The sequence below is a fragment of the Anser brachyrhynchus genome, assembly GCF_964034855.1.
Source record: "Anser brachyrhynchus genome assembly, chromosome: 2".
NCBI lineage: Eukaryota > Metazoa > Chordata > Aves > Anseriformes > Anatidae > Anser > Anser brachyrhynchus.
In genome coordinates, this window is record NC_137695.1 from 27,698,779 (window position 1) to 27,710,305 (window position 11,527).

An 11,527-nucleotide genomic window follows, 5' to 3' on the forward strand; every position below is an offset into this window, starting at 1 on the left:
TTATAAGAAAAAAAAATAAATATCTATGAATAATTCATTAATAGATAAAAATAAGTAAATACACATACTTTACAGACAGAATACAGATTTGTGGGAAGCACAATTCTAGAGGCAACATCTAAAAAACTATTATAAAACGTCACGAGGAATGTGATTTAAGCCAAGCAGCCAGTGCAATCCCAGCTGTAGCTCACATGTATATTATAGCCTGTTTTACTGGAGAATAAATACAGGTACAACACAGTGCTCCCTTTTCTTTCTAAAAAATGTCAGTGCTACCTTTACACCTCAGAAAGAAACATCTCAGAAAGAAAGGTAAAAGAAATTTTTATTAACTTATACTGCTTTTAACATATTTTGCTATTAAATTAATTATATGAAAATAGCAGAAATATTATAGAAAACATTGAATATAGTTTGTCTCTAGAAATCCTTAACTGTTAGGAATAAACAGATCTGGGTGTTTTGGAATGATATAAATTACCCAGGGCTGGAACATCAGTATGAACAATTTCTTATAAAAAACAATAGCTTAGTAGTGAAATTCAGTACATGAATGTATCATTAATATACAAGGCTGTAGTAGAATGTGTACAGTATTGTCGGTAAAGACAGTATATACACTAACAAAATCAATACTAGAATCTTTAAGTCAGTGATTCAACATATTTCTAGAGAAAATTGATATCTATTGAAATAAAAAATGTCTTTAATTCACAGTAATTAATTCTAGAAATCATTAATAACAAATACGTTACATTTAAAAGTCTTTCCTAAATACTATCTCCAACTCCATCAAGCAGTTACATATACAGAATCCATCCGTGTAATGCTCTAAAAATATGAAAAGAATAACTTTATAAGTCTCTTACCTTCAAAGTCATTCAAAGAGCAAACTGTGGACTGAATAAGCTGTCAGTGTAGAAAATATGTCCAGCAGGTCATACTGGAAAGTATATATTTTTTAAGAAAATACAGGAATCTGTACATAGTCTATCCACTTGTAAATGGCTCTACCTTGCATCTAGATCCTTTATGGTCCATTATTCCTGTTTAGTTGGCCAATGTTTAAATGAGAACAGTCAGGCACTTAGCCAGTGCTGAGTATTTTGTTAAAGGCACAGTGTCAGTCTAGGAGCACGAGTGTTCTCACACGTTACAAAACTGAACTTGTACATTAAAATACTTGCTTCTAAACAATTTGTATCATTATCTATCACTTTGTCAGCAACATCTCTTCAGCTTCTCTACATTAATGTCACAGTAGTGGCTAGATCAGAGATGTGACATTAGTATATTATCGCTTACAGAATTTGGTTTGCAAACTTGCCAGGAGCATGAGCACGTCTCAAAGGTGGTAATTGCATTAGCAATTACAATAATAAAAGACAATTAAAAAAAAAAAATCTTCCGAGCTGTTTTCCTCAGAATTTTCTAAACCCTCTTAAAGGATCACATGCAGGCAGGACATCCAAAAATAAGCTGTCATTTCGGTAATATGGGAAGGGAGCAGAAGTACTGCAAGAGAGGACTCAAAGAATAGCCAGGTTCATTGCAATAAAGAGAAATACTGAGAAATCCTCATTTTTGATTTTTTGGTACAGTTACAGACCCTAATATCAGTGTATTTGAATGTCTTATAGGCTAGTGTTTCTCCTAAATCTTCAACAGTTATTGCAATGTTTGATCTCTCTGACCGCAGACACTGAACCAGGTTGTGTTTGACAAGCTATTGCTTTTTTAAAATGGTGTAGATGAACACATTTTCCTATTTCTTTTCAGTTCTCTTGTAGAAAACTGTATGAAAGCATGCTTGTTTTGCTTAAAAAACAGTAATGTAATATGCTAACTAGGATCTTCTAAGTAACCATAGTCCATTTCCTGCTGATCTTATTAAAATTTCAATGAAGGATCTATTGGGAAAGAACAGAGGGGTGGGGATCACTGACCAGTGAGCACAAAAAGGTCTCTGTCTTCATTCAGGCTAGTAGAAGCACTCTTTAGGAAGGGCCTGAAGATGATCAAGGGGCCAGAACACCTCTCCTGCAAAGAAAGGCTGAGAGAGCTGGGGGTACTCAGCCTAAAGAGAAGGCTCTGGGGTGACCTCATTGCGGATTTTAAGTACTTAAAGGGGACCCATAAAAAAGATGGAGAGCAACTCTTTGCTCAGTCAGATAATGACAGGATGGGGTGGAATGGTTTCAAACTAAAAGAGGAGAGATTTAGATTAGAGGTTAGGAGGAAATTCTTCACTCAGATGGTGGTGAGGCACTGGCACTGGGTGCCCAGAAAGCTGTGGATGCCCCATCCCTGGAGGTGTTCAAGGCTGGATGGGGCCTTGGCCAACCTGATCTAGTGGGTGGCCACCCCTATGGCAAGGGGGTTGGAAGTAGATGATCTTTAAGGTCCCTTCCAACTCAAGCCATTCTATGATTTTGTGATTCATTTAGCATGGGAGCAAGGTCTCCTCTGTTGTTACAGCCAACATTTTCTGTATCACCTACTTTCTGCTCCTCCATGGGTAGGTCCCTTCTTTTGAAAGATACTCAGCAGGAATTCACAATTTGGCAATAATTGCCGGCACCTCTCGGCTGTGTTGCTACAGAGTGATGCCAGCTCCCCTGTCTCACAAGCCAGTATCTTTCACTGCTGAGCCAAATTAATGACTGTTTGTTGTGCAATGTGTAACTTTTTCCAAACTTGCAAATCATTTATGAATGTTCTTCACATTCTGTTCCTGAGGAAAAACAGGAATAGGGCTAGGGGGTTTCCTTTTCCTTCTGAGTGTATATTGTAAATCTTAATTAACAATAAGGTAGAAGAAATTGTTATCGAGTGCTGTTTTTGTCTCCATTTTATTCATTTCTGAAAAAGAAAAAGCTATGCAACCAGTTTGGGGAAAGCGGTCTAAAGACATCTATGCAGGAAATTTACTACATAGTAAACAGGTAAATGAATTTACAGATCACTATTTCTGAATCTCTTTGGGTATAACTTTTACGCTAAACAGCTTTAACTTCTTTGAAACTGTAAGCGCTTTATCCCTCCTATGCACAGTTGTGAGTCCACTGTAGCTAGCAAGCCTTATGTTCACACTCCAGCTCTTCTCTGCTTAGTTTGCTTTGGATGTACAATCAGGATCTTTATATTTCTGTAACAGGATTGTAGAATTAGAATTAAGTGTTTTATTTTTTCTCTATTCTTGCCAGTATATAGCTTTATATTCACTTAGAGACCAACTCTAATGGAAGCAATGTCTTCATATAGATACAGCATCATTTTTAACTCAACTACTACTTCTTGCTAAGCTGTTCAGCACTGTTTCAATGGCTGCACTGAACCAAGTACAATTTCAGCTCAGTGCATCTAGATCCCCATGGTATTGAATCTGCCTAAATGCACTCATTCCATGATCACACTAAAGCTCTCGGCTGCAATAAAGGTTTTATCTGTGAAACTTGTCTTGTATTGCTATTGAATTTTGAGTCCTGCAAAAAAAAAATTCCTCAGTTTCTGCATTCATGTTAAATAACTTTTTCTATTGGAAAAAAAAAATAAAAATAAAAATCATATATCAGCTTTATTTCCTTGTACAATACCTGTCCTCTTTAAATACTTCCTGCTATTCTACTTACTGCAACTCAGAAATGATAAAGAAGAAATAAAAATAAACAGAGAGAGGTGAAAAAGATGAGAGAGCTTCTGAATGAAAAGAGACAAATTACGTTACAAATCTTTCACTTGGACAGCCACAAATCAATGTGAGTATGATGCAGATATATAAAACCATGAAAGAAGGTTACTTATTACAAGAATGTCATATGTCAAAAGACTTGAATTTTAGTTCTGTTTGGTCAATGTTGTTAACCAAATTTGACTGCCCTAAATTTACTTTTTTTTCCTTTTTTTTTTTTTTGCCACTAAGTTCTTCACTCAATGAGTGAAAGAATTGTAAACTATAAAGAATTTGTAAATTAAATTGTAAACTATAAAGAATTGTAGATTTTTTCCAGCTAGGAAATAGCTAATTGATGTAATTTAAAGTACACATTTTAAATAGTTTTTAAAAACAAAACAAACACTGTACCTAATGCTTCAGTTATCTTAACTCAGTGCCATTTTTATTCACACACTGTGTAAGGTAAGGCCTTTTTAAAACCGGACTGCAATAAACATAGCAAAAGGATCATTTATTTGCTCAATTCAACTTATGTAAACTATAAAAACCTGAGATATTATTCATGCTGTCTAAATTCTGCCCTCTGGTGTATCCTAATGATAATGCATTATGATTACTCATTGGGTGACACATTCAGCATTTGATCAGGACACATTTAGTAAATATGGCTACTGTCTGGGTAAAATATATGTCTCCTTGTAATAGAAGGTTAAAGCTGAAGACTAAGATACTAAAGGACTAAGATACAAGGATTCAAGGAGGGAGGATATCTCCTGGAACAACTGTTTTCACTCTTTAGTTCCTATCTGATTCTGATAAACTAAATACTCATTTCAGATACTTCTCTTTTAGATACACAGACTGGGAGTCCCAGGACCTGATATACGGATGTTAGATATGCAGCATTCTTACTGAACTCTTAATGGAAAATTCAGAAGCAGTTAAACGATCCATGACACCAATCCTACTAAGGATTTCTCAGGATCAACAAAACAAAGTCTTGTGCTCCTAAATCACATAGGTCATAACATCCTAACAGTTTTGTTTGCTTGTTTGTTTGTTTGTTTGTTTGCTATAAACCACCACCAGCTATAGTGTTGGAGTAAGTCTCACATGCATTAGAAACAGTGAGAGCAAGATTCACCAACAGCAGTGGTAACTGCATGCTATGAAAGAGAAGTTGCAAGTGGAAGTGATTTGTGAGTTATGTATCCTTTTTTGCCACAATTTGTGAACCTCTTACAACTCTTTTCAGGTTACTCAACTAACTCTTCTTCAAACTGTAGAGTTAAAGAAACACATTCTTTTGTTCCCCCTGTGCACACCAAAACAGCAACATTTGCAGTGACTGTGTTTTCTACCTCCTCTCCCTACTCACTATGTAATGATGCCTATAACATTATTGCCATTGGGCAAAAAGCAACATATGCTCTTACTAGTTACACTATATGTTAATAGCATGCTTGCACTATCATTAGGACTCAAGAAATGAGTAAGGTGTCAGGTATTTAAGTTGCTGATTCCCTCATACCTAAAGAACTTCCTCTCAAAATCAAAGTTAGCTAACATGATTATTGAAAGTATTAACTAAACTAATTTCCTATACTTTCCTGTGAAAAGTGTTAGGAATATACAAACTGATCCAATCTTTGTTATAAAAAGAAACAGCAGGTGATTATTGGAAACAGATGTGAAAAAGTCAGTATGTCTGACTCCAACAGTAGCAGAGGAAGTGATATGATGAAAAATGAATAAGCAATGAAATTATAACCATTAAAATACAAACTGCCAAATTTTATCTTCGATATATGATATAGTACTCTATTTGAATTGCTTTTAATTTTTCCACAAATTTTGGCCTACCTCATTTATCAAAATCATTGCTGAGATCCTAAAGATGATCATAATTAAGGAAAAAGTGCTGTGTTTTCATGAAGAAAATGCTTTTAAAATGGAAGGAACATAACGATTAAACCTAAGTAAACTAACTGTTGTACTATTAGACCATGTTTGTGGCTCAAATTAATAAACCCTCTGATATATAACTCATGAAAAATAACTTCTTATGTAATACAAATTCTCCAATATGTTTAGTGGTAAGAAGAAGCAGCCAACAAACAGTAACACAAATGATGGGAAAAGCTACTCCATTCACATGTTCGCAAACTAGAGGTACTGAGTACAGGCAGATTATTAGAAAGATGGAAAAACAATGGTTTATCATGTTTTCCTTTAGAATTTTGCAAAGCTGTAAAAACGTTGGAAAGACCATTAAAATGATTCAAGAGAGAAAGTAGGAAAACATTTAATCAGGAAGCCAAAAACGTTTCCTTTGTTTTCTTAAAAAAAAAAAAGAAGGAAATATGAAAGGCAGCTAAAAGAAAGAATTAAGATCCTGACTCAAACAGAGCCAAAAAAAGAGTAAAAAATGTGGCAGTTAAATATTTCCAGGCCAACTATCAGTGTGTGCATCTGAAGTAGTAAGGTATTCAGAGAGAATCTGAAGTGGTCTAATTAGTATTTCAGCTTGTAATTTCTATTTCAGACAATTTTAAAGAGAGTAATAAGCAAAGGAGAAGAGGTAAAAAGTGTACTGCCTCATGACCTACAGAAAAGCAGGTTCTGAAATGCTGAGCACCGGGGAACAAGGAAATCCTTGTCTTGTGTTTTTCCAGTTAATTTGGAAAAAGCAGTCTTCCCTTTCAGCCACATGACATATGGTTATTAATGCACTGTAAGCAGCACATACAGGCACATCTTCACGGGCCTAGTGCCTGCTGCAGAGACAGGCAGTCAGTGCAGCTGGTCAGGTCACCCCAAACATTGTGCATTGCTTTCACTCCTCCACGTCTGCACAGACAGACTTCGTGATAGACTTGGAGGTGCTGCTGCTTCATCAATTCCAGTGGGTCCCGGGAGCCCAATTTTTCCTTCTTGGACTCTTTGACCCTTAACAAAATGAACATTAGAGTCATTGTTGTTTGAGATGGATCTTCTTTCTACGTCACAGAACAAGACTAATCTCTTTCTTGAAAAATTTGATTTCTTCTTCAAAAAACAAAATTTGGCCCTTTCGAAACTACAGTTTAGCGGAAGTCAACAGTTGGAGTGTTAATTTAGCTTAGGATGCTTGTGCAAATATGAAAACTTGGAATTACATCATATTTAATGTCAAATCTTAAGGACCTGAATTTGATGCATTAGAAAATGAGAATGTTCATTAAAACCTTACTTTGTAGAGACAGCACTCGGAAACATACTGCAGCCGATTACCTTAGGCCCTTGACTTCCTGTGGCAAGGAGTGCTGGAGGATCATAAAGACCAGGGGGCCTTGCTATCCCTGAAGGTACAAAAACAAATAAGAGGGTGGTGTTGACTTCAGATAATCTGCTCATTTGTTTCCTCCTTTGGTATTGAAAAGGTATCTAACTATGTTTAGTGTTTGATTGGTAAAAATGGCTGTTCCTAAGACCGCTACCACTACTTCCATTGAGAGGACCTTCAATCTGCTTGCTTATAATTGTAACAAACGTAATTTTGGTACTGACACTTTTGACATCATGGTCCTGGTTAAAGGTTCTTCCTACTCTCCCAAATATTCCAAAACAACTTAGTAAAGCTGGGGTTCTTCACCATGAAAGTATTTTCACAACTTTTTCTTGTTGAACCCCTCAGTGAGTGCCTAGAAAGAAGAGCACTCACCCACCAAGAAGTTACTTTATTTGGTTTTCTCCTCAATTTGTAGCTCCTGGCTTTACTTTCTGCTCATTATAAAAATAAGACTCTAAAGGAATAATTCCTAATTTCCACATGGGTTTTCCTATGTGTATCCTAAGCCTTATGAAGTTTAATGGAGGCTGAGGAAATGAGGAATAGTTCAGCCTTATGTTACAGAAATTAAAATTAAAAGCTTTCACACTTTCTAGGTGTTCTGCTTGAGATTTTCACATTTTAAAAGGATTCTATAGTATCATAGAAATGGCACTGTCCACCATAGGGAAAACAGAGCAACGTTCCTTTAAACTATGCAGAACGGATTTTAGAACTAAAGGTTCATGTTCTGACCCAAGTTAACTCTCCTTTAGTCTCTACCCTGCTCTTCACTGACTGTACTGTTTCATCTGCTCCAGAGATGCTTGTATTCAGGCAGTCATGCATAAGTGGTGTAGGAAGATTCCGTCCTCACTTTGCCAACATACAGAGCTAACAAAACATGACAATGTTTATGAAATCTCTGTCACAGCAAGCAACTCTCCACAGATTTCTGTCTCCCCTCCAAAAAGACTGCAGAAGTTAAAATACCTAAAAGGAGATAAGACTTCTTCCAGCAACTGCAGACAGAAAAAAATCAGGGACCTAACATCTACAGTAGCTAATGAAAAAAAAAAAAAAAGAGTGTTGGGCAATTACTTCCAAGGGTACTCTTCATTTTGATGGGAAGGGATTTTTTTTTTTTGATTCAGCACAGAATTATTTAACAAGCTGTTTTCAGCCTGTTTGAATGGTTTCAGTCTCTTCATCTGTTGGAGGCGTACTTTGTCAGTCATCCTGGGACACTATGGAAGCTGCCACTTTGGCTACTTGAGGAGCTTGCCAGAAATTCCAGCAGCAGGGGAAATGAATTGGCAGGTCCTCAGTAAAATGAAAAACATATCACAGCACATATGGAGGGTCCAACTGAGCTGCCAACTGTGCCAAAACAGCTCTGTGACCTGCGCCAGATGTGAAGCAAATTCTTGGAATTACCAGAATGCATTATTTCTGCCTCCAAAGGTGTACCATTTATCAACAAAATTAGATTGAGTATGAAACACAAAATGAACTCTCAGAAAACTGTAGGAGTATTTCTGTACCTTACTTTTCAATTATTTGAGGTCCCTGAGGTCCTTAAGAGCCAAACGGACCTTCCAATTGCTACGTATAAAGAAAAGATAGAAATAAAATATATTAATTTATTAACACCTATTAATAATTACTAATCATAATGTTGGATTTTCAAAATTCAAAAAATAAATTTAAAATAAAATGCATTCAGCATTAATTCTTAAACATTAGTTTAACAAAAAGAAAGAAAAAACAATTTTAAAACAATATGTCAATATTCTGCATTGAAATATCCTGAATCATCCTCCTTCATAACTATTCAAATCTTTTGATGCCATTTATAGCTTCTTCTTAGTTCATTATAGTTTCTGACACTTTATAGATGGCAAGTGCTTGTTTCATAACTATGTTTTACAAGCTACATTAAAAAAAAAATCCATAATTGTCCCCTCTCTCCCCTGTAAGATTTTCTTATCTGCTTTTTTACATGCAGAAAACATTATGAACATGTCTTGCATAATATCCTGTTGTCTCACAAAACACTTTGGCTGCCTAAAAGCTTCTTACAAGTTTAAGGTGTTTTATGCCTTTTTCATATGAGATGAACTCCTTCCTCTCTTGAATGAAGTTTCAACTTTTTTTCCCTATAATAATTCCCTTATTCCTGAAGGGATGTTACAAACCCCACAGAAGGCAGAGTTTCTTATGCCTTCAGAACATTACCATGTCACAGCCTCATTTTTCTTTTGACAAACCTAGTTTGCCTTTAAGCTCTTTATTAAAATACTTTTCTTAATGACTGTTCTTGAGGAATTTACACACACTTTCGTGTTGTCTTTGATACAGTATATAGAATGAAAGGGAAAATACCTAGGATTACCAAAGAGAGGATTCAGTTATGATTCATGTGATCTGAGCAATGACAATACTTATTTTTCAGTATTTCGTACTTAGTATAATGTAGGCAATTTAAAATTTATCCTATGTGTCTAGATAATGAGCGTTCAGCTGTTTCTCCTCTAAGCATTAATGTGTACAAAATCAAAAGAAGGCTCTTGTTTGACATCTACAGAGCTTGGATTAGACTCCATATCCACTTATAATTCCCTTTACAGAGCACATTTGAAAACAGTGAAGCAAAGGACACATCTAGAGAGCATTTATAGAACACATGTATAATTACTGGCAGGCCATGTAACACTCCCTTGTATTAAGGTTGCCCAATATTTCCTATTTAAGGCTCTGCTTTTCATTGTTTATAGTTTTATGCAACTTTAAAGACATAAACTGAAACTATTTGTGCCAGATGTCTTTCTTTCTAAATTTTAGCCAAAGCAATTCAGTCATTTACAAGATGAAAGCTAACAAAAAACAGGTGTTTTTCTTGAGTTAAAAGTATTATTTTAAAAATAAAATCTCCACCCTTAACGTTTTGGAGCAGTAAAGTATACTTTGGAAAGTATATGGCTTAAGGAGGAGAAAGAAGATAAAAGAATGATGTACTTGCTGTAGCTCATATGCAAATCTACTGAATTTTGTCCCAAATGTAAGACTTTGAAAAAGGTAATCTGAACTCTGTCATAAAACACTTAGACTAGAATGGGGAAAGAACTTGGAAAGAGAGGAGCTAGAGGGACAAAATGCAAAAAGGTTGGACATGCAGGTGACAGCCACAGTCTGTCCTTGGTGGAGCATATTCCTCTGTAGCGCCTGAAATCAGATGTTTTACCCAGACTTTTCCATCCCTCTCTGGGGATTGTCAATATAAATGCTAACAATCTCATCTTCCTATCTTCTACTTCATTCACTCTAGAGGTGGAAGACCTCAAACATTACCGAAGGATAAAATCTGATCTTAGTGAAGTCACTGTTTTCTGCTGTGAACATAGCTCTAGTAATAGCAATTCCTTCTGAAATACAGGCTTTTTTCTTCTGAAGAATCTCTTCAAAGATGCTGAAGTACAACATACTTCATACCACCCAAATGTTTTAATTTAAATGTGCAACTTACTCTGTCCCCTTTTAGCCCCAGTGGTCCACATTCTGCTGTTTCACCCTATAAAAAGCATTAGTAAGTTTCATATTTGAATGGGATTTTTCATATAATTTTTTCATCTGCATAGAATATAATGTTAAAGTTTATTTTAAGGATTTCTATTATCCTTAATAATCTTTAAGTATATTTTAATTTTAATTTTTTTTAACACGTTCTTGTAATGCAAAAAATCTGGTATTTAGGGAAGACTGTTCAGCACTGAAATATTTCACTTAAGATGTAATTTTTTTCCATCACACAAACTAACAACCCCTACAAAGTTAAAGAACAGCGTATGTTGTAATATAAAACTCAGATCTTGCAGTCTCTTCTTTTAGGCCAAGCTCCCTTTGGATGATCCCTCTTGACATTTATATAACAGGCTAATTTCCATGGTATTTGTGGCCTTTGCCTGGGTGAAATTTGTGGGGAGAAAATACCTGACGGGGGGAAAAAAGAAAAAAAGAAGTTTTCCTGGAAATGAAATTGCACAAGACTGGTTACAAGGAAGGACTAAGGAAAAGCTTGTGTCTGCAAAGGGAGAAGTCCGGCTACCACAACCTTCTTGGCAGGCAATAACCAGAGTCCTCTTGGCTGTGCTGCCATGTGCAACAGGTGTGCTGGTTTTCAATCACACTTATTTTTGGTGGTTTTTCGTTGTTGTTGTCGTTGTTGTTGTTTTTTCAGTTGCACTATTATGTCACGATCACTATTAAAGAAAGTAGAACGATTCCATACAAAATTAACATTTTATTTAGGAACCCCCCTCCAAGCGTCCCACCAGAAAACCTCCTGACACCGTTTCTTTATTATTCACAAACGGCTCCCTCTCCTTGTTTGCAGGGGCTTATGGCACACCTATGAGGAAATCTGCACGTGCGATGCTGCCATGAGGAACACACGGAGAAAAACAGACTCCAGCCGAGGCACCGCTGACAGAAAACCTTTATTTTTGTTTTTCTATTGAGCCACAGCCGAGGGCCCACAG

The 11,527-nt window shown here is 36.0% G+C and overlaps 1 protein-coding gene and 1 long non-coding RNA gene across 3 annotated transcripts in view; one reads left to right on the forward strand and one right to left on the reverse strand.

Moving 5' to 3' along the window:
- The window catches only part of COL28A1 (collagen type XXVIII alpha 1 chain), a 65,139-nt gene extending 63,941 nt beyond the window's left edge, over positions 1-1,198 (reverse strand). For both annotated transcript variants that reach the window (XM_080579974.1, XM_080579973.1), the window contains exon 1: positions 873-1,198. The gene's annotated coding sequence lies outside the window, so the exon portion shown is untranslated. The remainder of the gene's footprint in view (positions 1-872) is intronic.
- LOC308189699 lies at positions 6-5,882 on the forward strand. The gene is made up of 3 exons (XR_013946522.1): positions 6-315; positions 2,875-2,948; positions 4,532-5,882. It is a non-coding gene; the product is annotated as an uncharacterized lncRNA (long non-coding RNA).
- The last annotated feature ends 5,645 nt before the right edge of the window (positions 5,883-11,527 follow it).